Source organism: Nanorana parkeri, unplaced genomic scaffold (genome assembly GCF_000935625.1).
Source record: "Nanorana parkeri isolate BGI_ZX_2015 unplaced genomic scaffold, ASM93562v1 scaffold1282, whole genome shotgun sequence".
Taxonomy (NCBI): domain Eukaryota; kingdom Metazoa; phylum Chordata; class Amphibia; order Anura; family Dicroglossidae; genus Nanorana; species Nanorana parkeri.
Genome location: NW_017307550.1, coordinates 1 through 5,402, shown reverse-complemented (window position 1 = coordinate 5,402; position 5,402 = coordinate 1). Strand labels below are relative to the sequence as shown.

Here is a 5,402-nt window from a genome sequence, read left to right as displayed (position 1 = left end):
CATGGTCCCTGTGTGTTGTAAAGTAGACACCGCTCCAAGCTCACTCCTGTGATGGACTACAATCTCATGTTTAGTTTACTAATTTGTATTGAGATTGTTGTCTATCACGGGAGTGAGATTGGAGCGGTGACTACTTTACAACACACACAGGGACCATGGGGAACAAAAGTAGCCACCCTCCAGAAGGAAAGACAGTGTCAGCACCAATTCAGAGATGATGTCCCCTGTTATGAATGAACACATCACTTCCTGTTCATTCATGAGTTTTCCAATGGAGGGAAGCACTCACTATAGAGGCTCCTACCCATTGATAACTGGATGGTAGTAAATATTTTTATATTTAATATTAAAAAACAGTAACCAATTTGTTTAGGACAAAATGAACAGAAACTAAATATTTTTTCATTAGTTTCGTCAAACGAAACAAATTTTTATGCTATTTTGGATTTGGCCACCAGCGCATTCTGCGCATGCGAGCTGCCATCCTGGAGGCGGGGCGCATGATGTCACATGATGCTGTGTGTGTGCAGGGTCAGGTGACATCACACTTCTGTTGGGGGGGCACAATTTTCTGTTCTTGCCTCGGGAACAAAAGAAGCTAGCTACGGCTCTGCATGGGAGTCACCCATGCCACAAACACAGGACAGTATTTGGAATCTACTGGCTTCCACATATTATCATTCAAAAACATTCCTCCCTCTACTACTGTATGAAGGGGAAGTGCATGAAACATCAACTATGGCCTTGTATTTGTCCAGTGACAAGACATCTGTATTTGAATTTCCAGTCCCCCCCCCACCTGCTGTTCACCGGAAGGGAGTCCTTTACTCTTTGTTGGCCCTTGTCATTAAAGAAGAACTCAGGGCTGTTAAAAACCTAACCCTTGCAGTCGGGCTACCCCCGCATTACAAGGTTAACTGCTTGTTTTTGTCTAGGGAGTGAAATAAAAAAAGATATACTCACCCAAACCTCAGTCCTGCAGCGGTGACTGCTCAGCTCTCTCCCCATCCACTCCGGTTGTGTTATGTCCCTCGGCGTCCTCATGTATAATACAAGTCAACAGACTTGTATTACACATGATGATGTCAGCAGGGCTTGTACTGCTGGAGCCCGGGGGAAGCAGAGGCTGCCGGGACTGGCAGCCAGGTGGGTCCCAGGTTCGAGTGAGTATTTCTTTTTTATTTTGCACCCTAGACCAAAACGTGCACTTGTAATCCTTGCAGGGCGGGAGTAGACCCACTGCAAGGGTTAAAGATTAACTGCCAGGAGTTCTTATTTTTACATTATTTAGAATTCACCCGGATGTCCATACTGATAAAGACTGTCTCTTGTCCTATCCCCAGGTCACTGAATGCAGCCAAGTCCTATGGAAGAACCACCCTCACTTTTATGGGGTTTGGATCCGCTGTTCCTAGCCCATGCCAGGTTGTACATCAAGGATATTTTAGAAATAAAGGAGTCTAATCAAGTACCTGGTAAATCATTCTGTAACTAGTGGCATGTTGGAAAATGTACTAGTGTAAAATGTTGTATGGTTTATGAACTTTGCACAGAATCTGAGATTCATCGAAGGGTCAGTGCTTAGAATGGTTGCTTCCTCACGAATGCCAATTACATTGAAGCTTTCCCTGAAATGTGACAGCTGCAGACTGGAAGGTTGGATCTGATTGGTAGGATTGGGCAAACAAGGAGAGTTCTCAGTGCCAAGGCCCCTAGTATGTGTATGAGTATTAATCTGTTAGGTGTATGCAAATAGAATTGCACAAAATGTGATTATTTTAGCTGAAAAACCTGTTGGTGACTAATATCTACCTTTCACTTATGTCATGTGCAGGGGGTGGTCCTATTCTGTAAAAGTAATCTAAAGGCCTATTTACCATACTACCTATAAATGTCTGTAAATGTTTAGGGCAGTGGCGGAACTACCAGCATCGTAGAGGTCAAACACCTGAACAATGCCTGCATCCAATCAGCTTGTTCAGGTATTTTGACAGCCAGCAGGGCCGACTTGCAAGATACTGAAGCTTGGCCCAGTGGGAGATTCCTCCATCCACACAGTGTAACGTAGATGGAGGAATCTGTTTCACTTTTTCCATCTGACCATAGAAAATCTGCAGAAAATCTATAGATGTATGGCCAGCTTAAGCTTACAACAGAAGAGTCCACCAGGCTCTGGTGAGTAAATGAAACTGTCTTCCACCACCTCACCTTAGTAGCAGAGTTTGGCTGTTTCTCACCCAGTTTTAGGGCTAGTTCACACCAGCCGCAGTGCGTTCCGGCCCGATTCTGTCCGGAATGAACTGGATCGCATTGCGGCCGGCTCACTTATTTGTCGGGCGGGAGGGGAAGTGAATGGCACCACAGCCACAACCACGCCAGAATCGGACTGGAACGCACTGTGGCTGGTGGGAACTAGCCCTTAAGCCTCCTACACAGCTGTTTCTGTTTCAGTTAATCATTACATATGAAATTGATGATCATTAGTCCCATGCTTGGTATAATTGGTTAATCATACACTTGACTTGAATCCTACAAAATCCCTGACTGTGTGCAAATGTAAGAATTGATGCTGGTTTGCAGCCAAAGGGTAGTCACACCAAATATTGATTTGATTTAGATTTTTCTACTGTTCACTCACTTGCAATTTACTGCATTTTGTAGATTGATAAACCATAAAAATATATATTTTTGAAAGCATTCTTACTTTACAGCTCACAGTCTTTGCTATGCAGCTTTCCTGTTTGTGAATCATATTATCTGGCATTTGTCGTTCAGTTCAGTCACTAATCATTTTTCTACCACAGGTATATTTTTTTACAAAGGCCATCCCATCAAACAGGTCGATATCTTAGGAACTGTTGTGTGTGTAAGGGAAAAGGATGCCTTTTACAGTTATGGAGGTATTCTGGTTCTCTCCTATGTGGCACTCTTTTGTATAACCACTTTTGTTGTTTTCTCTTAAACTAAACAGTATAGATATAGAAGAATATAGATGTTTATTTTCCTCTAATGCTCCAATACATGGCCCACTAGGGCTCCTTGTGCGGTCCACTGGGCCCAAGACCTCAATTCCAGTCTAGAGCACAGTAAGCTACTCATGGTGTAGCAATGGTGCTGAGTCTTAGCAGCTCTGGTGGGTCCCAGCAGGAACTGATGGCTGTCAGTCTGGGGTGTAACTACAGATCATGGGGCCCCATAGCAAATTTTTGATGGTGGTCTCCCTGCAACCTCTCTGTGGCACTGTGAGAATACATGTCATTGATCTTAACAAATAGTGTGATTGATTAAGGACTGACAGCAGGAGAGCTGTCAACAAAGTTATTGTTCCACTACGGTAGGTAGCAGTACTATGGATAGAAGTTTTCAAATGATAGGGTGGCAGCAGGGAAGAAATTTTACTTTTAAACTTAGGTTTCCAGGTCACTGCTCTGTAATGAGTAGATCACCATTCTTTTTCAGTATTTTAGATCTCAGGGCCTTAGTCCGCAGGCCACAATTACTCTACTGTACTGTATATCCCTAATAAAATGTTTGTGTCCCGCCATTTTTGCAGAACAGCAAACCTCAGTCTTATCAGGTTACAGCTAAGGAGTCACTCTGGGATTTTTAACTAAATTAGGCAAACAGGATTATTTTCTTTCTGGTGCTCTATAGCAGACGTTTGCTGGGGAATCAATTTACACTGCTAAATCAGCTACAATAATGCTTCTTACGGCAGGGGGAGAAATCTGTGACTAGCAGCAACACCAATCCTGATAATTCCTCCTGGAGAATTTAGTTTAATGTAACAGTCTCCTTAATGGGGCCTCCTTCCCACTCCAGTCCCCATAGCAGCTGCATGGACTGCTAAAGCCATAGTTACACCACTGCTGTCAATTACCACAACTGTCCAGCATCAAGCCCAGGAGCTAAACCAATTCATTATTTGGCTTGTTATCCTGTTACAGTGCACTAAATATCAGCACTCCGTCACAACCAGGACTGGCAATTGACTAACCAGAACTCTTCTTCAGCTCCCTTCCCCAGGCAGCAGGCCTGAGAGACATGAACTGGACCTCTCTCTGGAGATATACCCTCCCTAGAGGTGCCCATACACCTTACGACCATCGCAAGACTTTTGTCTTCCGATGGTCGTAAGCTTATTAAAAGCTCGTACGATCTGCCCATCTTGGTGAGTGCAACGAGGGGCGGGCTTCCGATGACTGCAAACGGGCAGTGTGCACGTGCGCACACCGGCCCGTTCGGCAGTTGTCGAACAAGCAGGCCACTAACCCGCCGAGAATCGTAAGATTCTTGGCGGGTTTTCAAGCCTGTTTGTTCGACGGAAGACGTGCGACCGTTCAGTAGAAACGTTGCACGCCTTCCATACACTTTGCGATTATGGTACGATCGCGGGATTTCCCGCTATTCTCGTACGATAATCGTACAGTGTATGGGCACCTTAGGACAGAAAAGCAAAGACTGCCTAGTAAATAAGTGTTCTCCCAATTTGGCTCTAAAAGTGGAAACACACTTTAAAGCCGTGTTCCCACTTGTGGGGTCTGTTAAACAATTTTTGCAAAGGCTGACAGCACACCCCAGTACAGCTTAAACCGCTGTGACCTTTTTTCGGGAAAACATTGCATCGTGCTGCAGCATTAGTGCACTGATGTGCCATTTATATTTAATACATGCCATGCGCATTACCGCATGGAGATGTGAACCTGGCTAAAGCCTTATAAGCTGGCTGCTTATCCTGGGGCAAGAAACCACTCAGGTGTTAACGTACAATTTCTAATCCATACTGGAGAACATATAGATTCTGATTGGTTGTCATTCTCAATTTTTTTTTGTGTGTGACTTTTTATGAATAATTTCAGATTAGCAAAGGTTTTGTTAGTGGATCGGGAAAAAGGTAGCTGCTCATTAACTTGTGACTTCCTTATTTGTTTGATTACATAAACAATCCACCCTTTTTTTCTTTTTCACATGTCTTTCACTGCTCTCCTGTTTTTAGGCCACCTGCCAAGCTGCCCCACCCTTCCCTTTCCTCCTTCATAATCTGGTTGACGCCAACTAATGGATTGGTTTCCTGCTGTAGCGCTGAGCTTTTATTACCATAACAGTGGCAGAGCCTCAGCAGAATGGCATGTTAGTAGAGGCAGCCTGACTGTATTACTCAGTTCAGCTATTGCCATATCTTCCTATGTGGAGTAAATGTGTGATGCTTCCTGGTCATGTGTGCATGACATTTAAATGCATTTTCATGTCTTTTTTTCTTATTTAGTGGATGATAGCACTGGAGTTATCAACTGTACTTGCTGGAAGTCCTCTGCAACCAAAGACCGGCCTTCAGGTGAAAATAGTCATGCTCATTTTATTTATGAGAGATAGATAATCCGCGCTTCTGGAAAGGAAACTAA

At 43.9% G+C, this 5,402-nt stretch overlaps 1 long non-coding RNA gene across 1 annotated transcript; it reads left to right on the top strand.

Annotated features, from left to right (window-relative positions):
• Positions 1–1,341: 1,341 nt before the first annotated feature.
• On the top strand, positions 1,342–5,337 carry LOC108797474. The gene is made up of 3 exons (XR_001941889.1): positions 1,342–1,475; positions 2,805–2,900; positions 5,267–5,337. It is a non-coding gene; the product is annotated as an uncharacterized LOC108797474 (long non-coding RNA).
• The last annotated feature ends 65 nt before the right edge of the window (positions 5,338–5,402 follow it).